Below are 17,622 nucleotides of genomic sequence, written 5' to 3'. Positions count from 1 at the left end.
GCTCCACCAGGAAGCTTTTTCATTAGAGTCTTTCTCTTTTCCAACAGAAAGCTGCTGCAAGCCACCTCTGACTTAGAAATTCTGAAAATATCACATTTTATGTCTTAATTTTGAGATGCCAGTTCTCTACTATTTAGAGGGATACTAGTTGTTTTCCTTTTTGTTTCTCCTTCCTTCCTTTTACCTTCCCCCACCAAAAAGTAGAAAACGTAACCTTCTAGCCATTCATTTACTTATATTTCATCCCTTTTTATGTTTAAATTTTAGCTTAGCTGAAGGGACAGTTTCAGAAAATGGTATATATCTATGTATCATGGACAATTAATAGACATGCAACATTTCTTTCAAATGGTTAATAAGGAAACATATAATTCTAAGAAAACAGGCAAATTTTTAACCATCTCAGCCTAACTAGGAAAAGAACTCCCAGTTCTTAAGTTGCTAGAGCTTTCAGCAGATTTCTTAATTGAAGGACACAAAATTCATATACTGTACACTGCTGGCACCTCAGTGCCTGAAGGAGAACAGAGTAGCTTTGCCAGCAGAAAGGTTGGGAATTTGAGTGATAGAGGAGTCAAGCAGAAAGGCCAGGAAGATCCAGGCGAAGACATTCAGTGCCGGAAGCATCCACTTAGTTTACAGTGCCCTTGGTGGTTCTGTCTTGGTCAGAATGTTATCTTTTATATCTGACTAACTCATGGCAGCTTTTTGGGGGGTAAAGGGTAGGAGTAGGGGTGGGGAGGTGCAGGGCCTGGGTACCCTCCGTGAACATTTTTGCTCAAGGCTAATGCCATAATACTTAAGCTGCAACTTCATTTCTGGCTTTTTTGATGGTTAATTGGAGATAAGAGTCTTATAGACTTTCCTTCTCCAGGCTGGCTTTGAACCACAATCCTCAGATCTCAAACTCCTGAGTAGCTAGGATTATAGGTGTGAGATACTGGCACTTGGTACCCTTCAGCTTCTTAAAGTTTGAAGTTTGCAGAAAGACATTTTAAGTCACCTCCTCATATACATACCCTTTAAATTTTCATTCTTCTGGTAAACTTTTAATTATAGCAAGAATTTCTACACTCACTTCCTTTACAGCACATTTCTTTCAGCCTTTGAACAGTTGTTTGTTTGCAAAGCCATTTTCCCTCATGATTTGTTATGGACCTCCATTAAGAAAACAATTTATTAGTGCCTACTATAACCCACTGATTGGTTCCACAATGAATCTATAAAAATACTATTCTGATCTGTGCAGGTATTTGTCTCAAAGGCCTGTCAAGTTTGTTTTTCTGTCCATAGTCTGTTTTAGATTGCCATGTAAGACACGCTATGTCATGACATTTAATTCTGCCCTAAGTGGGGGTTGAGTGCTCTGTCCTTCCTGTATTAAATCAGAATAAGAGCAGTAACATAGTTATGTTCTTTAACATGCTTTGGTATTTTTTTCAGCCATATGCTGACACTTTGTTGTTTGTTTTTAAACAACCTGTTTATTCAGAAGATATTTATAAAAGGAACAGAGTTCTTTTTCTTCAGATTTGAGGGGAGAATTAGGTAGTATTTTCCCCTAAAGAAATGTTAATATCCATTTTGTCTTTGTTAATATCCTTTGTCTTTGCTTGACTTAGTTTCGCCTGTTTCTGTATTTAAAACCCCAAGTGTGGTCTGGAGGCATGGCTCAAATGGTATGGCACCTTTCTAGCAAGCATGAGGTCCTGAGTTCAAGACCCTAATACCACCAAGAGAAAAAACAAAAGGCAAGTGTGTTAATTCAGTTGGAATCTGTTTTTTTCTGGTGATTTTTTTTCCCTCACTGATACCCTATAGAACTATTTGATAAAAATGAACATTGCCTTCTAAAGTGATTCTCACATGACTTGTCATGCTCTGTGTCTTTTAGGGGATCACCTATATAAAGGGAAAAAAAATCAAGATATTAAGTACCCTAATTGTCATTTCTTTGTGGTATGATACTGGGCAGATTACTTTTCTTTTATCCAAGTGCTAACCAGGCCTGATCTTGCTTAGCTTCTGGCATCAGACAAGATTTAGCTGGCACGTTCAGGATGGTGTGGTTGAGGACTACAGATAACAAAGTTTTAAATGTACTAACTAGTAGCCAATAACCTCTGGTAAAAGGTGTTTTTTAAAAAGCATTATTGCAACTGGGAGTGTGATTCCATGGTAGAGAACCTCCTAGCACACAAGAGGGTCCTGGGTTCAATCCCTAACACCACAGACAAAACAACACAATTATTAGCTCCAAAATAGTTACTGAAGCTGAGCACTGGTGGCTCACACCTATAATCCTAGCTACTCAGGAGGCTTAGATCTAAGGTTCAGGGTTCAAAGCCAAGCCTGAGCAGGAAAGTCCATGAAATTCTTATCTCCAATAATCAACTCAGAAAAAGTTGGAAGTGGCACTGTGGCTTAAGTGGTAGAGTACTAGCCTTGAACACAAGGATAGCACACAGGCCCTGAATTCAAACACCCAGCCCAGAAGAAAAAAAAAAATTACTGAACTGTGCTTTAATAGGAAGATGTGCTTTGGTATTCTTTTTATCACTGGCCTTAGTGATGGTTTGAAATACTTGCTCTAGCAGTTTATACCAAGAAAGGACTTAAAATGTCATTCCTATTATTCATACCTGTGATTTACCTATATAGCGTCTAGATATCCATGCTTTATGTTTCTGTCTCTTTTAAGAAGCAGTCCACTTCTAAAAATAACATTTGTGGATGATGATAAATTTGGGGCCAGCCAGTGTTTTGTAAAAGGCAAGTATATCATTCTTGAACCTATCTTAATGAATGCCTCCTTATAAAACAAAGATCTCATGCCTGGTACCCGTGGCTCTTGCTCATAATACTATCTATTCAGGAGACTAAGATCTGAGGATTGTAGTTTAAAGCCAGCCCAGGCAGGAAAGTCAGTGAGACTCTCTTTATCTCCAGTCAACTACCAAAAAAAGCCAGAAGTGAATCTGTAGCTTAAGTGGTAGAGCAGTGCTAGCTTGGAGCAAAAAAAAAAAAAAAAAAAAAACCCTCAAGAACAGCACCCAGACACTGAACTCAAGCCCCAGGACCATCAAAAACATAAAAACCAACTTTCCCAGCTATGGAAAAAAAATAGCGGATGTAAAAGATATGTAGCTGCTAGTCATTTTGATCAGAAGATTTTAGGTAATATTAGATTTTATCTTTAAAAAATCATGTAATTTCTTAAAATCTAACCACTTCTAAATAATAAATCTTGCACCTGTACAGGGAAGTTTGGAAATAAAACTTCAACTCAACTGGTATATCACAAGTCATTGTAATAGTTCAAACACCATCAAATGTTAGAATCAATAAATTGATTATATATTTGTCTCTCATTCTAGCCATACATCATGGAAAATTTTAAGATTTTGATTTGCTCTTGTCCTAATGTAGGTCCATTGCTTTGTTAATGTTGCTTATAATAACAATACTAATTGGGTTTAGTTCATGCACATTCCACAATGAAACAATTCATGGTATTCTAAAATCTAGGGGTCCAAAAAAGAGCAAGTTCCACTCCAGTGTAAAATCTCCACAGGGATAAAAAGCAGAGTACTTCCTTTCAGGTTGGCTTGTTGGATCAGGCTCCAAAAACTTGTTTATGCTTCGGAGACTGAGGAAAAAATGGAATTGTTCTCCCAATTATGTTTCTTTTAGTAAATCTCTTACAGAAGTCTACCTCAGGCACTGCTATGAGTAGCATATTGATGCTGAAAAAACAGGACTTTCACCTTTTAAAATAATATAAATGTAAAATTCAACTGATAACCAGCAGTCTAATGTCATATGGTATGCAGTTTGGATGTTGCATGAACTGCTAAGGAATTAACTTGTTTTAGTCCCAAAGATCATTTGTTGCTGATTTTGTTCTGTACAGTTTATGTAAAACTTTTCATGGTGGAGACAAGCTCTGTGCCTAGGGTCTGGTCTCTGGGAAGATTTTGTTAGTTTCCAAATGTTTTGTTAGTTCCAAATACAATTTAGAATATTCACCTGTGGTCTGTGCATCCTTTCTGAAAACTCAAAACCCCTTTGAAAACTAGGCTATCAGGAAATACTGCATTGCACATTTTATCCCATTCTTTTTATAAAATTGTACCCAAAGAGCTTAAAGGTTTACACAGAAAACTTGATAATTTTTCCTGTAAGTTGAGCTTAGTGGGAATACAGGAGCAGTAAGATTTCCTACTAGAGGTTTTGACTCAAGAGAGGCCATTGGGTTGGAGGTGCCTCTGGGACTCTTGGATTGGCATGTTTATGGCATCACACTCTGGGCAATACAGGAGGTCTTGGGTGGGGGGTGGGAAGCTGAGGTCCAAGCCTAGTTGCTGGGAACATACGCTTCTCTGTGACTTCCTTTGATTCTCAGAAGCCTTTCCGGAAGGAAGAGTAGGGCTGTTTTCCCTGAGCAGCTACTGGAGCAGCAGCAACTTGTAGAACATTGTATGGGCATGCTACTGAGGGTAGGGTGTGGGATAGGACAGCATTTATCCCCTACAGTGCCCTCTGTTCCCCACAGACTCAGAATTAGCTGGTTGGTAGGGCAGCACAAGGCCTACTCAGCAGCTCAGATTGTAAACTGGCCAGCCAACCATATTTGGTAATAAACTTGTAAGCCATTCGAAAGCTGGTGGAGTACTTAAATCACTCTGAGTCTGGTTTGAAAGTGGATCATTTGGTAGATAATATCTGGAGAAGGTACTAGTATCAAAGTTCTTTCTGTGTTATGCAGAGTTTTAAAAAAACCTTACGATTTTAAGAGCATATACACTATACTTGTAAAGCTCACCTCTGGCTGTCACTTGAAGGCAGTAGAAGAGCATGAAGAGTGGAGGTGGAAGCAGAGTTGACTGCTAGAAGGCTCCATCAGTATCCTGTGCTGTTTTCTAAGAGGAATGTCCAGAGAAGCCGGTAATGAGTACTCATAGGGTAGGGTGCAGGTGGACAGATCTTGCGTGGACCATGTGTGGCATGTGTGACCCATGTGTTTTGTTTAATAAATGTCACTATTAGACCTATCCTGAGTCTGTCTCAGCCTGTGTAATAAGAACAATCAGAACTAATAATTTCTCTGAGTGATTCATTTTGTTAAGTGGGGGGTGGGGAGCTTGGTGTTGGCTTATGCCTGTAATCCTAACTACAGAAGAGGCTGAGATCTGAAGATCACAGTTCTAACCCAGCCACAGCAGAAAAGTCCATAAGACTCATCTCTAATTAAACACCATAAAAGCTAGAAGTGGTGCTGTGGCTCAAGTGGCAGAGTGCTAGCAAAGAAAACGCAGACAGTGCCCAGGCCCCTGAGTTCAAGCCCCAGGACTGGGGGGGTGGGGGGGGGGGAGGACTTTCAAAGTGCAATTCACATGCAGTAAAATTTACTACATCAATACCCCCTTCCCCTTAAAAAAAAAAAAATACTGGAGCTTGAACTCCAGGCCTTGGACTTGCTAGGCAAGTACTTTGCTAAGCTAGTCCATTTTGTACCAGTTATTTAGAGATAAGGTTTCACATTTCTTTCTTTGTTTTGTTTTGTGCTGATACCAGGGCTTGAACTCAGGGCATCTATTGGGTCTCAGGCTGAACCTGCATTCTATTTTCTATAGTATAGATCTCAGTCTCTGGAGTAGCTCAGATTACTGGGGTGAGGCACCACACAAAGCCATTCTTTTTTTTCTGGTCCTGGGACTTGAACTCTGTGCCTGAGCTTCTTTGTGCCCAAGGCTAGTACTCTACCACTTGAGCCATTGAGCCACTTCGGGCTTTTTCTGAGTAGTTTATTGAAGATAAGAATCTCGAGGGCTTTCCTGCCCACCTGGCTTCAAATCACGAACCTCAGGTCATCCTTCTGAGTAGCTATGGTTACATGCATGAGCCACTGGTGCCCAGATGGATGGATGGATGGATAGATAGATAGAGTTGTTTTTGTTTTTGTTTTTTTCTGGTCATAGGGCCTGAACTCGGCCTGGGTGCTGTCCCTCAGCTCTTCAGCTCAAGGCTAGCGCTCTACAGTGCCACTTTGGGTTTTCTATATATATGTATATATATATATATTTTTTTTTTTTTTTCTTACCATCTCTTCCCCCTCCCCCCCCACTGCCCCTTTTGGGTTTTCTGAGTGGTTTATTGGAGATGAGTTTCACGGCTTTTCCTGCCCAGTCTGGCTTTGAGCCAAGATCCTCAGATCTCAGCCTCCTGAGTAGGATTACAGGCCTAAGCCATCAGCGCCTGGCTCCATTCAGACATTCTTAAAAGTAGTTTCAAATGTATACTTAACACTGAAGTGCAGAGTTAGTAGCATGACCCAAAAATTTAGTGATTGTTGTCTGCATTAAGGTTTGAGAAGCCAGGGGTCTTAGGAAAGAAAAAGGGAAAATAACAAACACATTTTGAAATGTAGGGCAGAATAACAGGAAGAGGGATTGTTTTATCCCCATCTCATCGGCTAGCTCAGAGAGATTGGTAGGTGCTAGGAGTGAGTCCTGGGAAGAGAATGCCATCCTAAACTGGATGCTTACGCATAAGGTTTCAGAAGATGAAATGTGGATTCAGAACTTCCTGGTTTATCACTATGACTAGAACTCACAAGATAAGAACCGAGGCACCCTGTATGTAGATAAGAGGCAATCTCCATTCTGCATTAAATGGCATTTTAGAGATAAGAAGGGACTTGGGTTAGTAAATGGAGAGATAGTGACAAGCCTTCCTCATGGGTTGATTTCCTCTGCTCTAATGCCTCTCAGTCCTGAGGAAATGGCACAGTATCCTCTTTGCCCTGTCCTTTACAGGGCCATGCCTGCTTTAAACCAGACAGGGAGTCCTGAAAAAAAACCAGGAAGCCAGCCCATGGCTAGTGTCTAGAGGAAAAATTGACTGGATCCCCTCTTTGAGCCTCCCACAAACCAGTATCTTTATCTGCTCTGCTCTTCTGGGGCTGGCCCAGGGGGCCTGGGAGGCTGGCCCTTAAACTCCAGGCAAGGCAGAACCAAACAACTGTTCATAACTGACTCAGCCCATGATCAGTGACCTGAATGGGACCTTTCCATGGGGGAAATGATACAGAACTAGATAGCTTTTTTTTTCTGTTTTGTTTTATTTTTAGTATGTGTAGTCCTGTGAAACTGAAATGCTATCTTTGCACCAGAAACACTGAAAAACACTGACAGGGAGTTGTTTTGGCCTGGCCCATTTTTCTGAAGGCATGTTACAGCTGTGGCCTCTGCCCAGCAGGCAGAGGCTGCCTTATATCCTATACCCAGGTGCTGTGCAGAGCAGTGACATCTCAGTCTCAGACTTCAGAGGGGTCTGCAGGAGGGCTGGGTGCCCTGACACTTGACTGCAGGAGCCCTGGAAATAGCTGTCAAGATTACTTCACATCCATAATGAAGACTTTGAACACAGATAAAAATCTTCAGGGTCTCGACCAGCCAGATTATAACCAAGATACCATTTGGTTCCAGTGGTATGCTTGCGGGGGGAGAGGGGGAGAGGCACAAGGAGGGATGTTTTCTTTGCTTGAGATAGCTGGCCCCAAATCCTGCTTTAGCCTCGAGGATGGGGGTTGCAGGTATGTGCTACTATGCCTGGTTTGGTGGCAGGATGAGCTAGGAGAGACATAGTGTGGAGGGAATCACTTCAAAAAAGTGACTCACAGCTGTAATCCTAGCTACTCAAATCACAGTTCAAAGCCAGCCTGGGCAGGAAAATCCATGAGGCCCTTCTTTTTTTTTTTTTTTTGGTTGGTCATGGGGCTTGAACGCGACCTGGGTGCTGTCCTTGCGCTCTTCAGCTCAAGGTGAGCACTCTACCGCTTGAGCCACAGTGCCACTTCCGGTTTTCTAGTGGTTTATTGGAGATAAGAGTCTCACGGACTTTCCTGCCTGGTCTGGCTTTGAACCGTGATCCTCAGATCTCATCCTCCTGAGTAGCTAGGATTACAGGCGTGAGCCACCGGTGCCTGGCTGAGACTCATTTCTAACCACCAAAAAACTGGAAGTGGTGCTGTGGCTCAAGTGGTAAAGCACTTGCCTTGAGCTGAATAGCTAAGGGACAGCGCCCAGACACAGTTCAAGCCCCACAACCAACCAAAAAAAAAAAATGTATATGTGTATGTACATATATATACATTTTTTATGAGCTTATACTAGTTATAGAGTCAATAGAGGTGTTACATCTCAATAGAGGTGAGCACTTTTTTGTTCATTTCACTCCTGCTTGAGAGGACAGCTCTTGAGGAGTTAGCTCTGACCCTAGGAAACAGCTGGAAGCAGGGTAGAACACTGGCGCAGCTAAGGATGTTGGGGAGGAATGTGGAATGGTAACACAACCGAGTTAAATAGAAGAGGGTGAGTTGGTCACTCTAGGTTGACCCGAAGGAGATGCGTAAGCAGGAGCCAGTAGTTTTGGTTTAACAAGATGATTGGCTCCATTGGATTTCAGCTCAGTGATGAATAATTTTGTTTATATTACATGTAATATTATATCAAATTAGGGCTGGGATGTAGTTCATGGGCTCAATCCTCAGCACCTGCCCCTGCCCCCCAAACTGTTAACCTGAAATTCAAATTTAACTATAGATATATATTTTTTCTTTTTCTTTTTTTTTTTTGGTACCATTCTTGGAGCTTGAAATTAGGGACTGGGCATGGTCCCTGAGATAGACTAGTGCTCTAACACTTTGCGCCACAGCTTCACTTCTAGTTTTCTGGTGGTTAATTGGAGATAAGAACGTCACAGACTTTATGATAGTTGGATTCCAGTCTCCTGAATAGCTAGGATTACAGGTATGAGCCACCAGCACAGGATTTCCTGAGCTGCTTAAGGCTAGCACTCTACCATTTGAGCCACAGTTCTACTTCTGGCTTGATGATGTTTAATTGGAGATAAGATTCTCACAGACTTTCCTGTCTGGGCTGGCCTTGAACCATGATCCTCAGTTCTCAGCCTCCAAGTAGCTAGGACTATAGCTGGTGTGAGCCACCAGTGCCTGGCTGTGTCTTGTTTTTATTTGCTAAGTAACTTGCAAACCATTTGTTAATGCATTTGCTCATTTTAATTTAGACGTGCATTCTGAAGCCTGGTAAAGAGAAGACAGAACAGGCTTTAATCAAATACAGTACTAGAGAAATAAAACTGGGTTTGGTGTGCATGCCTATAATACCAGGTACTTGGGACTAGGAAACAGGAGGTTCATGAGTTCAAGACCAGCCCAGGCAAAAGTGAGACCCTTTCTCAAAAGTAAAAGTACCAGGAGGTTCATGAGTTCAAGACCAGCCCAGGTAAAAGTGAGACCCTTGGGCTGGGAAGGTGGCTCAGTGGTAGAGCGCTTGCCTTGCATGCCTGAGGCCCTGGGTTCGATTCCTCAGCACCACATAAGCAAAAAGAAAAAAGCCGGAAGTGGCGCTGTGGCCCAAGTGGTAGAGCACTAGCTTTGAGCTGAAGAGCTGAGGGACAGCGCCCAGGCGCAGAGGTCAGGCCTCACGACCGGACCCAAAAAAAAAAAAAAAAAAGTGAGACCCTTTCTCAAAAGTAAAAGTACCAGGAGGTTCATGAGTTCAAGACCAGCCCAGGCAAAAGTGAGACCCTTTCTGAAAAGTAAAAGTAAAAATAAAATGGGGATGTAGACCAAGTTGAAGTACACTCAGCGTGATTCTTCAGGCCCTGGGTTCCATTCTAGTACTGCAAAAAAAGAAAACCACATAAGCTATCTACTCAGTGTGCACTGAGTATGCAGTACAGAAAGGTAGTAAATCATGTTGCTAGTGAGGAATGTTGGTCTTTCCTGACTATGACAATTCTTTGATGGAAAACATTTTTGGTTCTGTAATTTAATGGTAGCAATGAAATACCATGTCAACCCAAACTTGGGTCAGTGACAGATTGCTTAAAAAAAAAAAGGCTGGGAAGGTGGCTCAGTGGTAGAGTGCTTGCCTTGCATGCATCAGGCCCTGGGTTTGATTCCTCAGCACCACATAAGCAAAAAGAAAAAAGCCAGAAGTGGCGCTGTGGCTCAAGTGGTCGAGCGCTAGCCTTGAGCTGAAGAGCTAAGGGGCTTGAGCCCAGAGTTCAGGCCCCACGACCAAACCCCCCCCCCAAAAAAAAAAAGCTGGGCTCCGGTGGCTCACTCAGGAAGCTACTCAGGAGGTAGCTACTCAGGAGGTTGAGATCTGAGGATCATGGTTCAATGCCAGCCTGGGCAGGAAAGTCTGTGAGACTATCTCCAATAAAACCACCAGAAAACTGGAAGTGGCGCTGTAGCTCAACTGGTAGAGTGCTAGCTTTGAGCTGAAGAGCTGAGGGACAGTGCCCAGGCCCAGAGTTTAAGCCCCAAGACTGACAAAACACACATAAACAAAAACCTGAATTTAGCAGTTCTACTTCAGGGCAAAGCCTGTTCTGTCCTCTCCTTAGCAGGCTCCACAATGCATGTCACAAAATAAGCAAATGTATTTACAAGTCACTTAACAAATAAAAACAAGACACAAGGCTGGGAAGGTGGCTCAGTGGTAGTGCTTACCTTGCATGCCTGAGGCCCTGGGTTTGATTCCTCAGCAAAAAGAAAAAAAAAAGCCGGAAGTGGCGCTGTGGCTCAAGTGGTAGAGCTCTAGCCTTGAGCTGAAGAGCTGAGGGACAGTGCCCAGGCCCAGAGTTCAAGCCCCACGACCGGACCCAAAAAAAAAACAAAAACAAAACAAGACACAGCCAGACACTGGTGGCTCAGACCTGTGGACTACAGATCTAAGGATCATGGTTCAAAGCCAGCCCAGACAAGGAAGTCTCTGTCTCTGTCCATCCCCCTGCCCCATCTCTCTCTCTCTCTCTCTCTCTCTCTCTCTCACACACACACACACACACACACACACACACACACATCCTACTAAAGAGATAAAAGTCCCCAAATTTGGGCCTGGGAAGGTAGCTCAGTGGTAGAGCGCTTGCCTTGATGCCTGAGGCCCTGGGTTTGATTCCTCAGCACCATATAAGCAAAAAGAAAAAAGCCAGAGGTGTCGCTGTGGCTCAAGTGGTAGAGCGCTAGTCTTGAGCTGAAGAGCTGAGGGACAGTGCCCAGGCCCAGAGTTCAGACCCCATGACTGGACCCAAAAAAAAAAAAGTCCCCAAATTTCCTGCTATTCCAGCTTCTCAGATGTAACACCACTCTTTACCATTTCTTCCCAGAAATCAAAAACTCATGTGCTGTGAACAGAGCACAGTGACTTCCCTGGAAATCAAGGGCCCTCACCAGGGAAGGCCAGAACACACTGGCATCTGCTCTTTATGTCCATCTAGGGTGGTGTGGACTGTAGAAGGAGTGACAGGGTCAGACTGCCCAGAGGACCTACAGGATCAGCAAGATTTGAATCCAAGGCCTGCCCAGAGCTCTGAAGAAATCCAAAGGAACTTGATGTCTATGGCTCACACCTGCAATCCTAAGCTAGGGGACTGAGATCTTAGGATCGAGGTTTGAAGCCAGCCCAGGCAGGGAGTCTGTGAGATTTTGTGGGGGGGGGGGGGAGGGAGGGGGCTTGAACTCAGGGTATAGGCACTGTCCCTCAGCTTTTTTTTACTCAAGGCTAATGTTCTATCACTTTGAGCCACAGTGCCACTTCAAGTTTTTGAGTAGTTAATTGGAAATAAGAGTCTCATGGGTATTTTTCTGCCTGGGCTGGCTTCAAACCGAGATCTTCAGATCTCAGCTTCCTTAGTAGCTAGGATTGCAGCCATGAGCCACATGAGACTCTTGGTGGCTTCACTGAGTTCAGCAATGGTGCAGACTAACATTGTGAGCAACATAAAGGGTGAGCTCAAGGAGGTGTGTCCTCCTAGCTGGCTTCACCATCAGTGGAGTGGGGCCAGCAATAGCCCTGCCACATCCAGTGTCCAGGAGCTGTGAGCCAGTCTGGGTTTTCAGGTCAGGTCCTGTTGCATGCTTCCCCTTGTCTCAAGCCCAACACAACTATGCAGCCTGCTTTGCCTTTCCAGGGCTCTGAGTCTCTCATTGCAGAATGAGAGGCTACTAAACCCCAAGCAGTGCTGCAGGTATGAGATCCACGCTGCCAATATGGCCTGTGATATGCATTCTAGTCCCCCTTCCTGGGGTCGGGGTGCTGCTTGCTGACTTCTAGGAAGTAGACGGGAAGGGCTCCAGCACACAGGATAAAGGTACTTGTCCCAAGCCGGGCGCTGATGGCTCATGCCTGTAATCCTAGCTACTCAGGAGGCTGAGATCTGAGGATCGCGGTTCAAAGCCAGCCCGGGCAGGAGAGACCGTGAGACTCCTATCTCCAATAAACCACCAGAAAACCGGAAGTGGCGCTGTAGCTCAAGTGGTAGAGCACTCACCTTGAGCTGAAGAGCTGAGGGACAGCGCCCAGGCCCAGAGTTCAAGCCCCATGACCGACAAAAAAAAAAAAAGGTACTTGTCCCAGACTGGTTTTCTGGAGCAAGTAGTAGGTGACGGAGTCCTTAATAGGTGAGTAGAAGTCAGATAAAATACAGGTGCCGGGGGAGCCCCAAGACAGAATTTTTCAAGAAACTGAAAAAATCTTTCTTCTAAGTTGCAGCATCGAAGGCAAAGGGGCTAGAGATGAGTTGGAGAGCCAGGTGAGGATCAGGCAGGAAGTGAGAGCTGAGAGGGGTCCCTCAAGCCAGGGGATGGGAGGGAGGAGGTGGGTTTGCAGTTGGTGACATCCAGGGTTTGCTCCCAGGCCTGAATGGGGAGCGAGGGACTGGCTGTGGGAGCAGGCAATTCTATGAGTAGGCAAGGCTATGAGGGCTCCAGTGTCTTTGTTGCAGAAATTGAACTCGGGACCGCATGCTTGCCAGGCAGGTACTCTACCATTTGAGCCTCATCTCCAGTTCCTTTTTGCATTGCTTATTTTCAAGGGCCAGAGTAGGCCTTTTTTTTTTCTTTTTTCCTGGTCCTGGTGCTTGAACTCAGGGTGTGGGCACTGTCCTTTAGCCTCTTTGTGCTCAAGGCTAGCGCTCTACCACTTGAGCCACAGTGCCACTTCTGGCTTTTCAGAGTGGCTTATTGGAGATAAGAGTCTCTTGGACTTTTCTGTCCCAGGATGGCTTTGATTTGGAATCCTCAGATCTCAGCCTCCTGAGTAGTTAGGATTACAGGCGTTAGCTGCCAGTGCCTGGCTTAGACTGGGCTTCGATCTTCTTCCTTTTGCTTCTCTGTGTTGCAGGGACGACAGGCATGTGCCATTCTACCCAACCATTGGTTCAAAGTCTTGCCAACTTTTAGGCTAGGAGTCGACTCACAATCCCCTAATGTCTACCTCCCAAGCAGCTATGATTATACGTTTTTTTGGATTTGTTTGTTTGTTTGTTTTGGAGGGAACAGAAAGACCTTGGGTCACAGGAAAAAAAATAGAAAATGTTGGGAGAAAAGATTGGTAAATAACAGAATGTTGTCCTAAGGAGAAACTGTTTCTTCATCATCATCATCATCATCTTAATGCAAGAAGGGAGCCTTTCAAACTGGAGGAAGCAGGAAAGAACACGTTATCTGGATGGGATAGCCTTGAAGACAGCAAAAGGAATAGGAATGAAATGGTGGAGGAGGATCCATGGCCATGGGTGCCCAGCTGAGGCTCGGACTGCTTTTGTGATATCATCAGTCCAAACCAGCCTGAGGATCTGTTTTTCCCCAAAGAGTGGCTCTGCCTCCTAGCACCTTCCTCCTGAGCTTTGTAATTCTCAGCCCAGAAGTGATCCTCAGATCAGAGAAGCAACAGGTAACAGAACCAGCATGTCTTCAGTGGAGATGCTGGCACATCATCTTTGCAATGTTCTCTGATGATGATGGTGTCACTTTCTTTTCAGGGATACTGGGATCTGCCCAGCGTGGAAGAAGCTGCTGGGGTCAACTGGAGGAAAGACAGATAGGGAGTTTATTTTTAAACCTATTTGGGCACCAGAGCTGCCAGTGAGCAGCCGACAGCTCTCGGGAGAATGGAGATTGGCAGCTAGTCAGACACTTGTCAGGAAGCCTGGAGGCTGCCCAGCAGGCTAGGGTTCAAGTGGCTGAAAGCCAAGGCTGAGCTAGAGGGGTCGGGCAAGGGTTAGAAGAGCCCAAGGAGGCAGCGGGGACTCAAACACTGAGACTTGGGCCAGCAGCCCCTTGAGTGACACAAATGCCCTTGTTCACTCATCCAGGGTGTGTCGGGTCTAGTCTCAATCTGTGGTCAAATGGACTGTGTGAATGGTTCTGTACAGGAGCAGAAGACAATCAGAAGTCTAGTGGGGCCCCTCACAGATGAAGCTCTCTTATTAAGGTGTTCTGTCTTGATTCAGGGGAGCCAGATGGCACTTAGTCCCGAGAAACTATGTTCTGCAGAGATGTGTCTGTGGCTACCCAATCTGCCGACCTCACTTTGGGACTCCTGAGCCAGTGCAAGGGCTGCTGGGGCCTTTTGGTTGTCAGCAGGGATGGGCTGTGGCTGGTGAGAGTTTAGAGCCTCTTAGAAGACATGAGAGCCATAGCTCTAGCCTCAGCACCATCTCTAATAATATCCCTAAGAGTTTACTTCCAGCTTTGGAGCACAGGCCTGTAGCCATAAAGCTTTCTGGGTTTCACTGGAGGTCTTCAGGAAACTTTTCAGCATCAAATTCCCTAGCTAGGCTGCTTCTCTCCCACAGACTTTTAGGAATGGTAGGTAAAAAAAAATCTATATGTGTGGGTGTGCATACCAGTACTGGGGTTTGAACACAAAGATGGAGCTCTACCACTTGGGCCACAGCTCCACTCTGGCTTTTTGTTGATTATTTGGAGATAAAAGTCTTGTGGATTTGTCTACCTGGGCTTGGTTGAAACCACAATCCTCAAATCTCAGTCTTCTGAATAGGTAGGATTACAGGCATGAGTCACTGGTGCTAGGAAGTTAGTAGAAATCTTATTTTACCCATAACAAATTCTCAGAGTCCAGAACTGGCTTCAGGGCAGGACAAATTTAGGTTTCTCACTCTAGTTAAAAGCATCCCATCTTACCAACATTGTCCTGGCTCTGCTCTATGCTCTATTTCGTTTGTTTGTAACAGAGTTGCACTGTATAGCTCAGGCTGGTCTTGAATTCTCAATCCTCCTTCTACATGAATCTCAGCCTTCTACATGAATCACCCATGGCCAGCTCTGGCCCTGCTCTTGCCTTCCGGAGAGGACTGTACACACAGGTTCCCATGATGCGCCGGTGTCTGTTGTAGCTGATCCAGGTCCTTCCTACTGTGCCTTTCTGCTTCCTCCTGCCCTTGCCAGATTTCAAGCTTTCTGGGTTTCATGTTGCTACCTCATAGCAGCAATTAGAGCCACACGGAGCCCTTGAGCACTTGAAATGTGGCTAGTCCAGATCTGGATGTACTTTAAGTGCAAACCTGAGTCCTGACATTATGTGAAGGGAGTGTGGGGGGGAAGAGAACAAAACAGAATATAACACCCCACTAATTATTTTATGTTGGTTACATGTTAAAATATGAATAGTTTGGTTATGTTGGTTATAGCTTTTCTTTTTTTGGCCTGAAACCAGGACTTGAACTTAGTATCTGAGGCTTTCATTCATTGGCTGGTGCTCTACCACCTGAACCAAAGATTCTAGTTTGTTTTTCTTTTAATTGTGCCAGTTCTGGGGCTTGAACTCAGGACCTAGGTGTTGTCCCTTAGCATTTTCTGCCCAAGGCTGATGCTCTACTACTTGCGCCATAGCTCCATTTCCCTAGTATATTGTGTGTGTGCACGTGCACATGCGTGAGCCTTTTTTGCTCAAAGCTAGTGCTCAGAATTTCCTGCCTAGCGGGCTGGGAAGGTGGCTCAGTGGTAGAACGCTTGTCTTGCATGCCTGAGGCCCTGGGTTCGATTCCTCAGCACCACATAAGGAAAAAGAAAAAAAGCCGGAAGTGGCGTTGTGGCTCAAGTAGTAGAGTGCTAGCCTTGAGCTGAAGAGCTGAGGGACAGCGCCCAGGCCCAGAGTTCGGGCCCCACGACCAGACCCCCCCCCAAAAAAAAAAAAAATTTCCTGCCTAGGCTAGCTTTGAGCTGCAATCCTCAGATCTTAGCTTCCTGAGTAGCGAGGATTACAGGTGTGAGCCAGTGGTGCCCAGCTCCCTGCTTCTTTTTAAACATACTATCAGGAAGTTTAAAATTTTTGCATGTAGAAGCAGGGCAGGAGACCATCCAGATACCTTTCTGCCCAAACTTTCCTGTTCTGTTCTTCTGGAAGCACTGCTCTAGACCCTGGGCTGAGCCATGACTCATGTATCACTGCTTCTCTAGCCTGGCAAGAGACTCAAATGCCTGCATGGCATAGAGGTGCTACCTGACCCCCAACCTCCATCCTGGCCACCTGCAACTGGTAAAGGAGGTTAGAGGGAGGCTTGCCCTGGGTTCTGAGGGAAACACAGTCCTCTGAGATGATCTGTATGGTCACAATTGCAGTTCATTTCCAGCCCACTAGAAATTATTTCTCTTGGGCAAGCTGGGCAGAGAGGTGCTGGTATCACAGACAGGCAGGACAGGAGCAAAGAAGGTGGGTACCTCCTGGCATCGCTCTTACCAGCCAGCACTAGCACTGTGGGAGATTTGGCAGGCAGTGCTGGGACTGAGAGGGGGTGGATGACCTGGCTGATGTTCCTGACAGGAGTTGTCCTCAGCTTCTCTGTGTCCTTTCTGCCTGCCCCTAGCCTCTGTCTGCCAACAGCCATGCTTTCACTCCTAGAGGGGCAGTGGTAGGACACACGGGACTGAGAACAGGGAATAGAGAAAGGGTTAAATGCAGAGATGGAGCTGCTGAGAGGCAGGAGCTACGAAACAAGTTAAAAATAGGCTAATCCAGCCCAGAGCAAGGAAGGCAAGGACAAACCCAGACTTGAGTGTGTGACTGATGGGTTGGAGAATAATCCTGGCCGCTTCACCCTGCACACAGAACAGAAAGAGGAGGCCTTTGCCCTCAGGAGATGCCTTAGATATGCCTCTGTATCTTGGGAGGATTGAGATGCTGAAGTTGGATGGGGACTGGTGTCTGAATGTGGTCCTATGTCTTGTCTTTGCAAAGAACCCTGTGATCCTAGATCAACCCAATTGGGAGGGGAGCAATGTTTTGTTTTGTTTTTTTTGCCGGTCATGGGGCCTGAACTCTGGGTCTAGGTGCTGTCCCTCAGCTCTTCAGCTCAAGGCTAGTGCTCTACCACTGGAGCCACAGCACCACTTCTGGCTTTTTCTGTTTATGTGGTGCTGAGGAATCGAACCCAGGGCCTCATGCTTGCAAGGCAGGCGCTCTACCACTGAGCTACCTTCCCAGGCCTCCCCCTCCCTCCCCCAGCAATGTTCTTGTACCTACCTGCTGGCAACTTCATCTCCTCTCAGTCCATTCCTTTTACTGCCTCCATCTTTCCCCCACTTTTATATCTCTGGGTACATAGGACTTCTAGGGCCTCCTATGGTTCTTCTCTCCCTTTTCCCCAGAATAAACCTCCAGGTCCACCTTGGCAGGAAGGTGAGAAGACTATGGCATGTTCCAGACTCCCCAATTCAGGCCTCTGACCAGTCCATTCCCAGTGTGGCCCAAATCCCCACTCCCCATCCCAAGCTCAGTGAAG

The 17,622-nt window shown here is 45.3% G+C and overlaps 1 long non-coding RNA gene across 1 annotated transcript; it reads left to right on the top strand.

Moving 5' to 3' along the window:
* The first annotated feature begins 881 nt into the window (after window positions 1-881).
* Window positions 882-13,518, top strand: LOC122103276. The gene is made up of 3 exons (XR_006146732.1): window positions 882-2,099; window positions 5,506-5,513; window positions 13,507-13,518. It is a non-coding gene; the product is annotated as an uncharacterized LOC122103276 (long non-coding RNA).
* The last annotated feature ends 4,104 nt before the right edge of the window (window positions 13,519-17,622 follow it).

This window comes from Dipodomys spectabilis, unplaced genomic scaffold (assembly GCF_019054845.1).
Source record: "Dipodomys spectabilis isolate Male_0828 unplaced genomic scaffold, ASM1905484v1 ptg000018l, whole genome shotgun sequence".
NCBI classification, from domain to species: Eukaryota; Metazoa; Chordata; class Mammalia; order Rodentia; family Heteromyidae; genus Dipodomys; species Dipodomys spectabilis.
This window is presented reverse-complemented; position numbering and strand designations above follow the sequence as displayed.